The sequence below is a fragment of the Myodes glareolus genome, chromosome 13 (assembly GCF_982192425.1).
Source record: "Myodes glareolus chromosome 13, mMyoGla1.1, whole genome shotgun sequence".
In the NCBI taxonomy this organism is placed as follows: domain Eukaryota; kingdom Metazoa; phylum Chordata; class Mammalia; order Rodentia; family Cricetidae; genus Myodes; species Myodes glareolus.
Genome location: NC_142038.1, coordinates 76,911,614 through 76,929,892, shown reverse-complemented (window position 1 = coordinate 76,929,892; position 18,279 = coordinate 76,911,614). Strand labels below are relative to the sequence as shown.

Here is an 18,279-nt window from a genome sequence, read left to right as displayed (position 1 = left end):
CTGTTTGCATGCATGTACAGGTGTTGGGGTACATGAGCATTTGTCTGTTGCATGCATGTACAGGTGTTGTGGGGGTACAAGAGCATTTGTCTGTTGCATGCATGTACAGGTGTTGTGGGGGTACAAGACATTTTGTCTGTTTGCATGCATGTGCAGGTGTTGGGGTACATGAGCATTTTTCTGTTTGTATGCATGTCCAGGTGTTGGGGTACACGAGCATTTGTCTGTTTGCATGCATGTACAGGCCTGAAGTTGATGTCAGCCCTCATCCTCCGTTGCTTTTCTATATTATTTGCTGAGACCAGGTCTCTCAGTCAAACCCAGAGGTCTGTACTGTTGCTAGTCTTGCTTGCCAGCTTGCTCTGGGACTGTAATTACAGGAAGGCTGTCACTTTAACGTGGCATTTTCATCAGTTCTATGGCTCTGAATTCTGGTTCTCACACTTGAATGACCAGCACTTTAACTACAGATCCACCCCCCAGCTCAAATGAAAGTTTAAAAGTTTCTGTCCTAACCAAAAATATCTCTAAGATTGAGTAAGGAGGTACAGAACAACCATAGATAACAGCAGCCTGCTGTATAAATACCATTCTTTCTTGCTCTTGTATGCCATCAGTAATGTTGGCTGTTATTTAACATTTTCTGTGTTAATATCTGAGTCAGGAACTCTTCACGTTGTCACATCAGCTCTACCAAGTTTAGTTTATGGCTAAAGGAATTGAAATTGTTTATGTGAAATAATTCCTCAAAGACACACAGTCAGCATTGAACAGTACAGTATTCTAACCCAGCTCAAAGGCACACAGTCAGCATTGAACAGTACAGTATTCTAACCCAGCTCAAAGGCACACAGTCAGCATTGAACAGTACAGTATTCTAACCCAGCTCAAAGGCACACAGTCAGCATTGAATGGTCCAGGTATTCTAACCCAGCTCAAACACACAGTCAGCATTTAATGGTCCAGGTATTCTAACCCAGTTCTTTTTTGGACCCAAAATATATTTATTTGCTTCCAGCCATACATCTTTGCTTTTATTTTTTTACTTCTCTTATTCTCAAATAAATCCTCATAAGAATAATTTTAATACCGGGAGGTGGTGGTACATGCCTTTAATCCCAGCACTTGGCAGAGGCAGGGGGATCCCTATGAGTTCGAGGCCAGCCTGGTCTACAAGAGCTAGTTCCAGGATAGGCTTGATAGCTACAGTGAAACCCTGTCTCGAAAATCAAAAAAAAAAAAAAAAAAGAAGAAGAAGAAGAAGAATTTTAAAATTTCAAGTGCATTTGAAGATTTCAAACCTTTATTTTTAATAAACTAGCCTAAGAGTCATTTAAATTTGGAGAACTTGTCTGAACCAACTGTAAAATTTTAGGAAATATTTGCTAGATTGTCTTTTAAATTTTATCACCAGACAGAAGAAACTTCTCAAAATCAATGTGAGAACTTAGGCGCTTGTGTGTGTGTGTGTGTGTGTGTGTGTGTGTGCGCGCGCACGCGCGCGCGCATGTTGCACTATGTATGTAAAGGCTAGGGGACAACTTTTGGGCGTCGGTTCTCTCCTACCGTGTGGATCCTGAGGATTGGCAGCAGTGTTGCTGCTGGGTGAGCCGTTCCACAGCTCTGGTATTCCTTAAGATAATAGAAAAATGGCTAAACCAATGCCTTATTTTACATATATCTTTTATCTACTATTCTGTGCCCATGATGGTTGATAGTAAAGCCACAGACTTGTAGGTCATTTTTGTGTGTGTATGAGAAGAATTCTATAGCTCTTTAGAAGCCTAAGAAAACCTCAAATGCTTTTCTTTGACCAGATTACCAGAAAAGCATTCCGAGTTTAGACTGATGAACAGACTTTAGGAATATCATCTCAGCACACTAACAAGGACTACAAAACTAAAGGACTGGAAGAGAAGAAAGTAAGTATCTCTTGAGGCTTGAGAAGGTGCCATGGATTGACGGTTAGTACAGTTTATGGCTGCAGTTATGACTTCAGGGGCAAAAAGGAACATAATGTAATTTGTGATAGTTAATCCACTGTTATTTTATTACAGCATTTTCCTTGTTCTGTTAATCTATGTTATTTTATGCTTGTAAGTGTTTGCATGTATGTTTGTGAGCCATGTGTGTTCCTAATACCTGAGGAGGCCAGAAGATGGTGGATTCCCTGGGTTCTCTGGAGCTGGAGTTCAGGATGGCTGTGAGCCTCCATGTGGGTGCTGTAGACCAGACCTGGGTCCGCTGCAAAGCATGGTGATCTCATAGCCTGAGACATCTCTTCAGGCTCCATTTCCTGTTAACTTTTGAGAGTTTTACCTTATTAAAGGAATGCTGGACATGTGTTGGGCATGATGGCACACACCTCATTTAATCCCAGCACTCTGGAGACAGGGCCAGCAGATCTCTGAGTTGAAGCTAACATGGTTTACATAGTGAGTTCCAGGTCGGCCAGAGCTCCACAGTGAGTCCCTGTCTGGGAAACCAAAGAGGTGGACATGAGATGGGAGCTTGACTGGAGACTGAAAATAGTCCCTTTGAATTACGGCCCAGAGTTATAGAAAGGCATGAATTATTTTTCATCTTTATTTTGGTTCCAGATAAAATATGAAAAACCAACTGAGTCTTAATCACCAAATATTTCTTTCCTTCCTCTTACTGTGTCTTGGTCCTAAGATAAACTGTGGTATTCACTTATAACAGGAAAAATGATACTTAAAAGTTAGGTGCCAGACACATCAAAGGGAATTATTTTGTTCTGATACAAGAGGATTTATATTTAGAATTTTAAATTATCCATTCCAAGGGTAAAAACCTAAGAAATTTGGCAAGAATTTAACACTTTCATTATGAGCAAATTAAAAATAATGCAAAGCCATCTACTTTAAAACTTGTAAGGAGCTGGTGATTTTAGAGTTTATGTATTTTCAATGCATAAGTTTAGCAATAACAGCCACCATAGGCTCTGAGTGAGGATCTGAGTTCCCGCCTCCTCCTCAGTGGAGCACAGCAGTGCTATTGAGAGAAGTGACACCATTTAAAGAGGTGAAGAAAGTAAAGGTTTGCTTTGTTTCACACCCCAGATAACACTGCAGCATGAGGTTGGCGGACGACACCTTCTGTCCTTGGTTACATGTTGTGGGAGTAACTTCCGCTGCCTCAACCAATAGTCGCTGTAGCACGAACCCACAGTGCAGCGGGGAGCGACTTCCGCTCCGTCAGCCAATAGCTGCTGAAATACCAGCCCACTGGGGCGTGGTATATTTCTCTTTTAAAAAGAGAAGCAGATCCAGATCAGGCGCTCTTGGTTCCGGTGCTTGGTCCCGGCTCCTGCTCCCGGCTCCTACTTCTGGCTCCTGCTCCCGGCTCCTGCTCCAGCGACTAGGCTCCCTTCCTGACGGTTTATGGTGTATGTAAGTTTTACCCCCCAAAATAAATAACCCCTTTAAACATAACTGGTGTGGGATTGATTCGCCGATAATTGACGCCCAACGTTTGGTTTAAGAACCACCCCCCCCACCCCCAGCTCGGCCTCCCAGGATACACAGGTCCGGACAGTCTCTGCCGGCTTACTTTGCCCTGTTCGGCATGGATTTTTAAATTTTTCCTTGCAACGTGAGTCAAAGAGCTCACAGCGCAAGCTCCCTTTGAAGTTCCAGCAAGCTGTTTGAAACCCCTGCCATCCGCCATAACTGATTAGGAATGCTGCAAGCAGCTTGACCCTTAATCCCAGCACAGGGACACGGGGCCCAAAGCACTAGGCCTCTTTAGCAACAGCGCAGTGGCTGTGTCATGACCCTCTGCATCTGGTTGAACAGAGCAGCAGGGCCTTGTTTATTGCCTTGTTTATTGGCCACTAGAAGCTCTCTGACCTTTTGTGATCTGTGGATTTAACCTCTGGATTTGAGTGTATATATTCTAGAGTTTACTTCCTGAATCAACACCACTGCCACGTGGATTCAGGTGCGCCCCACCTCCTACTGGCAGGCAACGGTCATTACAGGTAAGATTTTTCTTTTCGGTTGAAAATAAATACATACATACATACATACATACAAGTACAATTTCCTTTGATTGAAAATGTCAGAAAATATTACTATCCAAAAGTTCAATGGTTTTTTTAATTGCGCTATGGAGGATATTCTGAAGGATGTCTCAGATATTCCTCTTACTTTGTTATTCCTGGGATCTGTTGCTTTTCTGGTGTTTGGCTATTTTATAAGAAAGATACAGTCCTTACAGACTGAATCTACAATGCTGAGGGCAGAGATTAAAACCTTAAGAACAATTCAGACTGATACCAACCTCCTCAAAAAAGAGTTTAGAGATTTCAAGGAAGAAACTAGATCAGAGTTTGGAGTTTTCAAGCAGGAGACTAGATCAGAGTTTGGAGTTCTCAAGGAGGAAACTAGATCTTTGCTTGATATGACTCAGTCGACTGACCAAAATATCAAGAAGGTACAGTCTGATATTGCTTCTTTAGAAGGGAGCTTCACTGCTCTGGAGGAGGGGACAACCAAAATGACTCATAACCTCCAGTCCATGACTGTAAGTGCTGAAACATTAGCTGAGAGGATTATAACCATTGAATGTGAAAATCAGACTTTATCAAAAGGGTATGATAGATTAATTGACAGGATTTCCATACAAGAAGGCACAGTACATGCCATGAGGATTATGTCCAAGGAGGATATCGTATCTCTAACGGACAAGCTCCACGCCTTGGAATTATCAATGAAGGCGATTGTGTCCAAGGAGGAAATAGTGTCTCTGACGGACAAGCTCCACGCCTTAGAATCATTAATGAAGGCTTTGGAGCATAATACTGGACAGGAGATTCAGGACTTACAGAAGGCAATGATGAGCAGATTTAATAAGATTGAATCATCTTATAAATCATAGACTCTGATGAACAGGAGCAAAAGGTAGAAAGGCAACCTTCACCTTAAAAAACTCTCAGTCTACATAGAGTTATACCTGCCTTTCCAGTAATAACATCAGAAAAGATAACTGGCTCCAAAACCCCTAAGGTCATTAAAGAACATACATGGGAGTCTATACGTATGAATGATCTGAAAGAATTTAAACAAGCAATTGTGAATTATGGACTACATTCATCCTTTGTTAGGGAGATGTTAAAGTCCTGGGCTCTGAGCAACAGGGCCATCCCTCAAGATTGGAACCAGCTCACATCAGCTGTCCTCGAGAACGGACCTTTATGACATTTCAAATGCCTATTCAAACAAGAGGCCAGACTTTTACAACAACAAGAATCAGCGAAAGGAATTGGGGTTTCTCTAGATCAAATTCTAGGGGAAGGACCTTACTCTGATCCTCAGGAACAAGCTCTTTATGATGAAAACATTTTATCCATATGTGCTACAGCAGCTCTAAGGGCCTGGGACAGGGTTCAAGACTCAGGTCAGAGAGTAGAATCATATGTCAGGGTCAAACAGGGTCAGAGAGAACCCTTTAGTGACTTTTTGCAACGACTAACTAAGGCTGTACAAATAGGGATACCTGATCCAGAAGCAAGAAATAAAGTAATTGAGTCTTTGGCATATGAGAATGCCAATGTAGAATGCAAAAGGATCCTGGGGCCTTTAAAGCTCAGATCAGTGCCTTTGGATGAATGGGTTTTACATACAATGAATGTTGATACATTTGATTATGGCAATGAAACATGGGTACAAGAAGCAATTTCCAAAGGTAAAAGGAGACATCAGATTACAAAATGCTTTCATTGTGGCAAAATGGGACACATGTAAAGGGACTGCAGACAATGGAATTCCAGGAATAATGCCTCTTCTAGGAATAACAGGAATAGGAGGACTCAGCCTTCAGGTTTATGTAGGAGATGTGGAAAGGGCAGGCATTGGATGAATGAGTGTAGGTCAACAAGAGATAAACAGGGCAACCCATTGCCATCGGGAAACTCAATAGAGGGCCTCTCGAAGGAATCCCATGGCAAATGTGGTCCAGTCATTTCCGATCACTGCAGAGAACATGCCTCTTCAGGGAAATTAGAATGCCCCATGCCTGCTGTTAAAAGCAATAACGGCCTGAAGGATGAGTTAAATGTGGTGAATGAATCAAGAAATCTAAGAGGACAAAGTAAACGAATATTCTGGCAGACTTCTATAAATGAACAAAGACCACAGCTAAGAGTGTGTGTAAATGGCAAACTTATTACTGGCTTACTGGACACAGGTGCGGATGTAAGTATCATTACTCCAGAGTCTTGGCATCCGCATTGGCCTCTTCAGGAGGTAGATATTCAGTTCTTAGGAATTGGAACCCTATCTCGAGTAAGACAAAGCATGAAATGGGTCAATTGTATAGGTCCAGACGGACAAATAGGAAAACTAAGGTCATATGTAGCAAATATTGCAGTGAATTTATGGGGCCGTGACCTATTGCAGCAAAGGAATACCCAAATTAACATTCCTGCTGCTTCCAGAGCCTATATTTCTGAGGACATTATTACAAGATATTACAGATGGCGGAAACCAGCCATTAGAACTATACAAGAACACAACACAATTGATGGCCCTTCAGAGGTACCAACAGCCATGCCTCTACAATGGTTGACTGAGAAACCAATATTGACTAAACAGTGGCCTTTAGCTGAGGAAAAGTTACAGGCTTTAGAACAGCTGGTACAAGAGCAATTAGATGTTGGACATGTAGAAGAATCTACCAGCCCTTGGAACTCTCCTGTGTTTGTTGTTAAGAAAAAATCTGGTAAATGGAGAATGGTGACAGATCTTAGAGCTATCAACAAGGTTATTCAACCTATGGGCCCTCTGCAATCTGGAATTCCTCTGCCCTCCCTGTTACCAAAGGGATGGCCTCTTATAGTTATTGATCTGAAAGATTGTTTCTTCACTATACCATTACAACAAAAAGATAGAGAAAAGTTTGCCTTCACAGTGCCTACCTATAATAACTCTCAGCCTGCAAGGAGGTACCAGTGGACCGTCCTCCCACAGGGAATGTTGAACTCTCCCACCCTGTGCCAATATTTTGTAAGCCAACCATTGAAAATTATATGCAAACAATTTCCTAAGTCCATAATATACCACTATATGGATGATATCCTGATATCTGATCAAAACAAAGATACCTTAGAAAGGCTGTTTGAAGAAGTAAAACTAGTATTACCTAAATGGGGATTGCAAATTACTCCTGAAAAAATTCAGAGAGGAGATTCTGTTAATTATTTAGGTTATAAAATAGGCTTACAAAGAATTAAGACTCAAAAGGCACAAATCAGGAGAGACCGGTTACGAACTCTTAATGACTTTCAAAGATTATTAGGAGACATTTCCAGTCTACGACCAGCTGTTGGGATAACACCTGATCTAATAATTCATTTAAACAAAACCTTAGATGGTGACAAAGATTTGAATAGTCCCAGAGAGTTAACAGCTGAAGCAGAAAAGGAACTGATGATGGTTGAGGAAAAATTACAGGAGGCACATGTAGATAGGGTGGATCCAAATCTTAGTTGCATTCTAGTTATATTGCCTTCCAGAATTTCTCCTACAGGAATTTTAATGCAGAGAGAAGATACTATTTTAGAATGGATCTTTTTACCACAAAACCAAGTAAAAAATTAAAAACTTATGTGGAAAAAGTCTCTGAATTGATTATAAAAGGAAAATTGAGACTTCGTCAATTAGCAGGTATAGACCCAGCAGAAATTATAGTGCCTTTCACTGCTGATGAGATAAAAAAAAGTTGTGGGAAGACAATGAACCATGGCAAAGGGCTTGTGCTAATTTTTTGGGAGAAATCAATAACAATTACCCAAAAAGCAAGAGACTTAACTTTATAAAGAGAACTTCTTGGATCCTCCCTCGAATTGTCCGTGATGCTCCAATAACCGGAGCCCATACATTTTATACCGATGCTAATAAATCAGGCAAAGCAGGTTACAAATCAGAAGAACTGAGTAAAGTGGAACAAAGTCCTTATGATTCTGTCCAGAAGGCAGAATTATATGCCATCCTTTTGGTGCTTAGGGATTTTAAAGAACCTCTTAATATAATTACTGACTCACAATATGCAGAAAGAGTTATTTTGCATATTGAAACTGTTGAATTTATACCTGATGATACAGAACTGACCTCATTGTTTATCCAGGTACAAAACATGATCAGAAACAGGCTCTGCCCTATGTATATAATGCATATCCGATCCCATACAGGTCTGCCAGGTCCTCTAGCACAAGATAATGCAGATATTGATCAATTATTGATTGGTAGTGTGCTGGAGGTATCTGAATTTCATAAAAAACATCATGTCAATAGCAAAGGCTTGAAAAAAGAGTTTTCTATTACATGGCAACAAGCTAAGGAGATTGTAAAGAAATGCCCTACTTGCTCTTTTTATAACCAAACACCATTGCCTGCAGGGTCTAATCCAAAGGGTATTAAAAGGAATGAAATTTGGCAGATGGATGTGTTTCACTTTCTAGAATTTGGCAAATTAAAATATGTACATCACATCATTGACACTTATTCAGGCTTTCAGTGGGCAACTGCTTTAAGCTCAGAAAAAGCTGACTCAGTAATCACACATTTATTAGAAGTTATGGCCATTATGGGTATACCTGCACAAATAAAAACAGATAATGGTCCAGCTTATGTCTCTAGGAAAATGAAACGATTTTTTGCTTATTATAATATTAAGCATGTTACAGGTATACCATACAATCCTACAGGTCAAGCAGTTATAGAAAGATCAAATCGTACTATAAAGGATATGCTAAACAAACAGAAAGGGACAAAAGATACCCCCAGAAATAGATTGCATAATGCTTTATTCACCTTGAATTTTCTTAATGCTAATGAGAAAGGAACAACAGCAGCAGAGAGGCATTGGATAATGGAAAAAACTTCTGAACTAAACCAACCTGTTTATTTCAAAGACGTGCTGACCTCTCAATGGAGGCCAGGAGATGTGCTACGTTGGGGAAGGGGTTTTGCTCTTGTTTCCACAGGAGAAGAAAAATTGTGAATACCATCAAAATTAATAAAGGTTCAATTTGAAGAGGAGAAACCTCTTGGAAAGGAGAAATGACAGCTCATCCACAATGATGATATTCATACAATTGGTAAGAAAAACATATAGAATGGGGGCAGGGTTCTGTTCTTATCTCCACAGGAAAACACTGATTTTTGAAAAGTTCAAGGGACCCTGGATATCTGAATACTGACAGATGGAAAATAATGGCCCAATAAGGACTATCAAGAAAACTGAATAGGTTCTGTAAGTAAAATATACTAAATCATATTTCTAAATTTATAGAGCTGGTTTTAGAGTTGGACTCTGGCTCAGTCCCTCTCTAATTCCAAGCCTGTTGTTAAAAGAAAAACCCAGAGTTTCTGGAATTTCTGTCTCATGTCAAGAGCCATGATATGGGACAGAAAGGAATATGAGTTTAGAAAACATCTTTACTTTTCTTCATATCTATCATACCTTTCATTAAATATATCTATCATGTCTTTTATTGAATATATGTATGTCTGTATATGTCTATATGATTAATATATGATTATATATTATTATAATCATATAATATATGATATTAATATATGATTAATATATGATTAATATATATGATTAATGTTTAAGTTTTCCACAATGAACAATAAGTTTTTCCTGCAGTGACATTTGAAGTTTCCAGGAAGAAGATGGGGCCCCATAACAACAATTCCACCTGGTTGATATGACATCATGATACTGATAGCGCTACTACAAGACCTGTTTTGGGTACCAGCTGCACAAGATGATTCCAACGTGGTTAGCTGAAATGATGCACATCTTGTACAACATCCTGGCCAGTCCTCCACAAAATACTCAGAGACTATTTGCAATTTTAAAAGACATTGATCTTGAAATTTAACCATCATTTTGCTTTCACAGGATCCCCCAGAAAGAACGTCACCCCCATGACAGCTGGAAGTAATTCTAGAGAACGACGTCCCCTCTCCCAGTAAAGTTTGTCCTTGGGTTTAGGGACATCATTTAGGGGTTGGTTATAATTAGTATAGGGTTGAGGGTTGGGGGAGGAATTTTATAAGTGCAGGAATCTAAAAAAAAAAAAAGAGGGATAATTGGATTATGGGATAATAGCTTTGTACTTGTGAGTTATTGTTTTTAGACAAATATATTGGTATTGATTCTTATATATTGATACAAAGTTAAATTATGTTGACTATTTTATGCATGCGTGCTTCTACCTCTGTTTAAAACATTTTTATGTATTGACATATATATATATATTGTATTGATATATGTATATTTTACCATATTGCATTGTACACTTCTACCTCTGATTAAGATACTTATATATTGTTTATGTATTGATATATTTACCATATTGCAATGTATACTTGCACATTGTTTATATTTGGAGGTCATATTGTCCCCATTTATTGCACAGTTGTTTACTATTTCAGTCTTTAAGTTAGATAGATATTGAGAATAATATAGTTCAATAGTCATCTAAGTTTGTCATTTACAATTAGACTAATCAGGTTCTTTAGATACATAGAGATTATATTCAGTATAGATAGATAATCTTCAACCTCTTCAAAGAGCTGTAGAAAATGGCCTTTAATCTAACTCAGAGTTCTGTGGTAGGGAGACACAATCGCTCCTGGCAACACTGATCTATTCCCGAGAGAATGTTGAGCACCAAAGACACTCCACCTGGAGCCTTTCTTCTTGGCAGAACTGGCCTTTGGGTAAAGAAATGTCCATACCTCAACTACTGACAGTTACAGAGTATCCGTAAATGGATAAAACAGGACTGTCATATCCTGCCAAGACAGGATAAGATAGTTTTGAAAAGTTCCTTGCCTTTGAAAATGGTATGTCAGTTACGTTAGGCCTTAGCCAAAGTTGGTTGTTTCAATGCTGCAAACGTGATTTTGGGTGTTTGCCCAGGTAGCCAGTTGTCTCTGTGATTTGTTACATGTTCTGGAAGTTTGATTGTACTTCCTAATTACTTAGGTAACATTATTTCCCTTCTCAGATCTTTGATGGGATTGAAGATTATATAAACGTAGTTACTTTCCTTTCATGACGTGGCCAAGTTATTTCTTATACAAGACTTAAGCTAGTTAGAATAGGATATTTGTATTTATTGTATATAATTGTGTAGGTTTGTACTTACTGTATATAATTTTGTAGTAGGCTTAGAACTCTCTTACTTAAACAAAAGGGGGAGGTGTTGTGGGAGTAACTTCCGCTGCCTCAACCAATAGTTGCTTAGCACGAACCCACAGTGCAGCGGGGAGCGACTTCCGCTCCGTCAGCCAATAGCTGCTGAAATACCAGCCCACTGGGGCGTGGTATATTTCTCTTTTAAAAAGAGAAGCAGATCCAGATCAGGCGCTCTTGGTTCCGGTGCTTGGTCCCGGCTCCTGCTCCCGGCTCCTACTTCTGGCTCCTGCTCCCGGCTCCTGCTCCAGCGACTAGGCTCCCTTCCTGACGGTTTATGGTGTATGTAAGTTTTACCCCCCAAAATAAATAACCCCTTAAAACATAACTGGTGTGGGATTGATTCGCCGATAGTTACAGTGGCAGATGCAGGTTGTACAGAGTCCAAAGAGAATTCCAGGCTGTGGGCTTGAGATCCAGGTTTCTTTTTGATATGGAAGGCAGGAAAGCCCCCCTGCTTCCCAACACCCCATCACCATTCCGCTTTAAAAACTCCAACCTCAGCAAAATACTACAAAAGTGGGGATTTTGTTTGTTTTTCCCTAATCGCTTCTTTTGCTAACCTTAGGCCTTCCAATGTCATATTTATTTATAATTTATTCTTTGCCCATTTTCTCTTTTTACTTTCTGTTTTCCAATATCTTTAGTCAATATTTAATTGTTTGGTAGTTACATAATATAGCTGTTATTTAAGGAAAGTGGCATTTCTTACGACTCTTTTAGAAATTGTGTAGGGTCGGCTTTCTGCGGATGAAGTTTTGTTTTCTTGGGGTCAACCAAGCATAAGTCAAAAACACTAAAAATAAAAAAAATTGAAAGTGCACTGAGCACATACTGACTTTCAAAACCTTGTCTTTTCTGAACATTCAGCACAACATTGTTTGCATGACATTTATGTTGTATTAGGTTCTGTAAGATCCTTGAGCAGTCTTAGAGTGCACAGAGGAATTTATGTGGGTACAGGTATTGCAGTGCTGGAAGATCAAGCCCAGGGCCTTATGCTTCCTGAGCAAACAGTCTGTCATCGGGCTACATCCCCAGCCTATACACTGTTTTATAAAGGTCAGAAAAGCTGAAGATGTTGGTATCCATGGTGACTCCTGGAACCGATTCCTTGCTGATTCTAAAGGCTGCCTGGAACTGTTATGCCATCGACCCTGTTGAATTTTGAATATAGCCCGGTCTCGGTCACTAAGTTCTTTTGAACCTTACTTGGACAGTATTAGGTAATTGTCAAAAGCTACTTTACTTTTTTTCCACCTTTATTTTTTAAGATTTATTTATCTAGGGGGTTGGAAAGATGGCTCAGTGGTTAAGATCACTGACTGCTCTTCTAGAGGACCTGGGTTCAATTTTCAGCACTCACATGGCAGATCACAACTGTCTGAAGATCCAGTTGCAGGGGATCTGACACCTTCACACCAGTGTACATAAAATAAAGTTAAATAAACCATAAAGAATATTTTAAAAAGATTTATTTATCTATTATGTATATAGTGTTCTGCCTTCATGTATGCCTGCACACCAGAAGAGGGCATCAGATCTCATTACAGAAGGTTGTGAGCCACCATGTGGTTGCTGGGAATTGAACTCAGGGACTCTGGAAAGGCAGCCAATGCTCTTAACCTCTGAGTTATCTCTCCAACCCTTTCTACCTTGTTTTTGTACATTGCTTTCTTAATGTTCATAGCTTTAAAATTTTTAAATATGTGTGTGTATGTATATGTTTGTCTTATGTGTGTCTGTGCACCATGTTCATGACCAATACCAATGGAGGCCAGAAGAGGGTATCTGGAGCTGGAGTTACAGGTAGTTGCTGTAATCATAAAGATGTTGTAAACCTTGGACTCTGAACTTCGTTCTTGTAGGTCCTCTGCAAGAGCTGCAGGTATTCTTAACTGCTAAGCCATCTATCTAGCTTCTTAAAAGTTTTTTAATTACATTTTTATCTTTGTATATGTTTTCTCTCTACCAAGTGGGCCTTGAGGATCAAATTCTGGTCATCAGGCTTATTGGCAAGTACATGCTGAAACATCTCATTACTCCCTACAGTGGTTTTTTTTTTCAGGGTCTCAGGATCTGTTTATTACTTTGTTTGCAGGAGGAGGGCCTCTGAAGAGCCAGTCCTGACAGGAGCTACATTTGGAAATGTAGAACTCTCTCTCTCACTCCACAAGACACTTAACCTCCCCATCCCAATGTGCTCAATGCCAACCCTTGTTTTATATCCCCAAAGCACATAATTTTATTTCCATCACACCGAATCATGTTTAAAGCTGTGTTCTGATGTCCCCTGGATGAGAGGCCTGTCCCTAGGCCTCATTTCTTGGTAAAGAAGGAATTTACAGTCAGCAATCACAAAGTGTGGTCTCCAGTTCATAGATATAATGCCTACCACAGTCATAACAGACATTGCTACCAAAGCAGAGAGACCTGAACTGCCGTTCTGGGATGAGTGTGTTCTTCAGCTCAGCACAACACTGGGAAAACTGCTCTACACTGATATAACCTAAGTGATTATAGACCTCCTTAGGAGCAGGGTATAGCTCCTTGGTCAGCTGGCTTAGGTTGGCAGTGTGGTGCAGAAGTTCTTTCAGGACATTGATTGAGAAGTCATTATCATAGAAATTGATGCTGGTGAGTTGGGAACATTGGCTCAGGGCAGGGAGAAGGACCCTGAGATCAGAGTCCTTCATCCTACAATCTTTCAATTTCAGGGTCTTCAGAGTGCATGCAACACTCTCTAAGAAAAAATGGAGAGGCAAGAAATTCAAATCACTTAAAATGACCCCTCTCAAGTACAGATGTTTAAGCTGACAGTGAGTCCACAGGGCAAAGGAATTCAAGTCTGTGAGAACTTGCAGAGGGAGATGGACAGGGACTCCAAGGGGGTCTTCTGCAGATACCTAAGCAAGAGGTTCATGTGATTGTTGACGAAATAGACATCATCCAGGCTGAGATGCTGGAGATAGCTGAGCTTGGAGAACACAGACATGATCTCGGTGACCCTCTCCTCATCCATGACAGTGGCAGTCCTTCCTTTGAAGATGCGGACGATCATGACTTTGTGAAGATGGCTCATCTTGCTGATGTAAGGTACAAAATGTACCAGGGTGGAAAGATTGCACGCTGTATTCAGTTCCAACTCCTCGATGAACTCCAGCTGTAAAATTTTTAAGACCTCCCTGACCCTGTAGAATGGTAGTGTCCCAATCTTCAGCTTCACACAGCACAGCTGCAGAGAATCCCTTCTCTTCTGAGCCCACTGCAACAGCCGTGCTTGCTGTTCATCCTGGGGAAGCTGAAGTTCAGCGACAACCTTCAGATGCCGCCTCAGTGTGTATCTAGAGAGGCGCTTCGCTCTTTGCCTCTCAGGCGAGGTTTCTGCTGAGGGCTCTGCTCTCTTTCTTCCTGTCCACACATCCCAGAAGTCACGGTGGACACTCCTCAAATCCACCACCCGAAGCTTCTGCCCTCTGGGGCGAAACATCCATCACAGCCACGTGTCTACTCCATCTAGCATTGCCTGGTAGATCTCCACGTTGGGGTTGCTCATCAGAAGCCCAACAGGAAGGCAGGGGTAGGGCCAGTCTTTCACCAGGACCTTAATTATCTTTTTTCGTCTCTGAGTGTCGGACTCCTTGAGCAGTGGGGGAAAGAGCACAATTGGCAGGTTCTGCAGAGTAGAGATGGCCAAGGCCTCATTCCTCACTAGGCTCTGCCCTGCCAGCTGTAGGAGTGTAGGTGGGGCCTGGAAGGTCATTCTGATGGGTGTTGAGGCAGATGGTCCCTGATCTGGACAGTGGTGACAGACTCCGGAGCTCTGAGTGTCCTCTCTGACTCCAATGTCCTTTAATCCCAGCACTCGAGAGGCAGGCAGATCTCCGTTAGTTTGAGGCCAGCCTGGTCTATCAATGTTTTATTTTTTTAATGTGGAAGTTCGCTGGGTGGTGGTGGCACACACCTTTAATCCCAGCACTTGGGATGCAGAGGCAGGTGAATTTATGTGGGTTCGAGGCCAGCCTTGTCTACAGAGTGGGTTACTTGACAGCCAAGGCTACACAGAGAAATCCTATCTCGAAAGATCAATAAACAAACAAATAAATAAACGTGGAAGTTTATAGATTGTTGATTAAAGTTTTTTTTTTCCTAAAAACAATGACATCTTGAAATTTGCTTGCAAATGGATGGAGCTAGAAAAAACCATCTTGAGTGAGGCAACCCAAACCCAGAAAGATGAGCATGGTATGTACTCACTCATAGGTGAATACTAGCTGTTAAAGCAAAGGATAAGGAGCCTATAGTCCACAACCCCAGAGAAACTAAGTAACAAGGAGAACCCTAAAAGATCCCCCTGGGAAGGGAAAGTGAGAGCATGGGTGTGGGGGAAAAGGGAAGGCAGAAGAGGAAAGGGAGAGGGGAGGGGAAATTGGGGGAACAGGATGGTTGAAATGGGAGAAGACCACAGATGAGAAAAAGGAAAGAGATATCTTGATTGAGGGAGGCCTTATGGGGCTAGCAAGAAACGTGGCACTAGAGAAATTCCCAGGAATCCATAAGCATGACACCAGCTTAGACCTGAAGCAATTGTGGAGAGTGCCTGAACTGGCCTTGACCTGTAGTCAGATTGATGGCTATCTCAAATGTCATCGTAGAACCTACATCCAGGAACAGATGGAAGCAGATGCAGAGATCCACAGTGGAGCACTGAGCTCCTCAAGTTCAGTCGAAGAGAGAGAGAGAGGAGTGAGATTAAGAGCAAAGGGATCAAGATCATGATGGGGACACCCACTGAAACAGCTTACCTGAATTGTTGGGAGCTCACAACTCCAGCCTGACAGTGCTGACAGTGAAGGAACTAGCACAGGACCAGGCTAGGCCCTCTGAATGTGGGTGACAGTTGTATGACTGGGGCAGACTGTGGGGCCACTGGCAGTAAGACCGGGATTTATTCCTGTTGCTTGTTCTGGCTTTTTGCAATACATTCTCTCTGGAAGAATACCTTGTTCAGCCTAGATGTAGGGGGAAGAGCTTTGGTCCTGCCTCAAAACAATGTGCTAGACTTTGTTGACTCCCCATGGAAATCCTTATCCAATCTGAGGAGTGGATGGCAGGAGAAGGTGGAGGAGCAGAAGGAGAGGATGGAGTGGAAACTGGATTTGGCATGTGAAATGAGAAAAGATAGTTTTTTAAAAAATAAGTAAATAAAAAGAAAACACACATTTAGGTACTTTTCCAAATAGGCAGCCAGCAGGGGCTCTGATCATGCAAGGCAGATTTATCAAGCTGAGATCTTAAAAAAATAAATAAATAAAAGAAAAACAAGTCTAAACACAAAGATTACCCAAAGTGGACTAACTTCCTGCACTTTGTAGCCGACTGGAATCTGAACTGCGTTAAACCCGACAGCAGCCTCACAGTTCACAGAGTTCACGGACCAGCCTCATATCTGCACAGAGCTCAAGGACTCTGGAAACAGCAGTGACAGAAAAATAAACGTCAGGGTGTCAATGCCATTCAGGCACAGTGAGAGGCAGACAGACAGACAGACAGATTGATTGATAAGGACTGATGTGTGCTATCTCATTTTCTTGAAACTGCAGGTTATAAAATCTATATTTACAGATTTTATCTGGTATTTCTTGATTTCTAGGTGGACTTAAGTTAGGGTCATTCTTGCGTTGATTCTACAAATAAATGCTGGAGTGTGGTGCACATGGTACCAAATGTGAAGAAAACACTACAAACCTGGATTATACAGAAACATTCACAGTCAGCCCATTCCTACTTTATTTCCACCAAGGGCCCTGCTACAGTCCTGGTAAGCAGTTTAGTTCCATGGTAGGGATTAGAGCAGTGATGCCACTATCAAGCCAAACCAGACAATCCAGCCAAGACCATCTTTATTTCCACCCCAAAGCTTTTAGCCCCTGACCACTGAGTTCCTTTCTCATCTTGCTTGCACATATTAAAGCCATTTAGATAGTTGATCCTTTTCTTGAAAGAATTAACTTTGAGAATAAAAAAGAAAGTTGTACTCTTACAATAAAGTTCAGTAATTTGTCATTACTGGGCTGAGGTTATATTTCAGTGGAAGTGTATCTACTTGGTGTGCCAAAAGCCTTGAGTGTGATCCTCTGCCCAGCAACCATCAATAATGAGTCAGTCATCACTTATTGCGGGCATTGTTATCTTACATACTTTTTCATCTAATCCCTAAAGTGCTTACGAGTAATATATGCTCCCATTGTTCCTGCCTAACACACAGGGAACCAAGGCCCAAGTGGGGTAGAGCTTTCCCAGTTTAAAACCTAGCAAGTGTGGGAAACTGAAACCTGTCTGGTTTAACAATTCTCGTTTTTCTCCTTCCTTGCCTATGCCTCCACTCATTTCCCTGCTTTGATTTAATTTAAAAAACGCACACTTTACCCCATCATGTAAGTCACTAACAAAACCTTTTACCTTGTGACTTTAAAAATATACTCTTAGCCTTGTACTGTGCCAAGTTGACACAAACTTGTTAATTGATTTTCAGAACACCTTGGCTTGGTTTATCCGCTCAGCAAATGTGCATGAGCCTATGTAGTATAGCCTTATGATCACCACACAGTGAATCGCTTGTTTCTACCTTCTGGGAAACATAACTTGATGTTTCTTGTCTTATGCTTTTCTCTTGACTTTGGAAGACCCTATTCAAACTGAACTTTTGATTGTAGAGCTTTCTAATAAAGCAACTCTCTTGGTTGTTTGTTGGAGCATGCCAGACAAGTACTGTACCGCCCAGCCACGACCTCATCCCTCCAGGGCCATTCTCAGCACATGGACGTCAGGCCTGCTGGTGATTTATTTGTACACCTGTATCTATCTACTATACCACGTAGAAAAACTTGCCATCTCTTCTACATTGATTTCTCCTTTTCCTTAGGTGACAGCCATCAAAGCCACTGCACAATTTGTATTTATGAAGATGAGATGGGAACTGTGATCCTAACATCTAAGGACAGAGACAAAATACTGTTGTGGCCTTAGTGATAAATAAACATA

The 18,279-nt window shown here is 41.1% G+C and overlaps 1 pseudogene; it reads right to left on the bottom strand.

The window, feature by feature from the left end:
- Positions 1-13,583: 13,583 nt before the first annotated feature.
- LOC125409123 (preferentially expressed antigen in melanoma-like protein 7 pseudogene) lies at positions 13,584-14,998 on the bottom strand (annotated as a pseudogene).
- Positions 14,999-18,279: the final 3,281 nt, after the last annotated feature.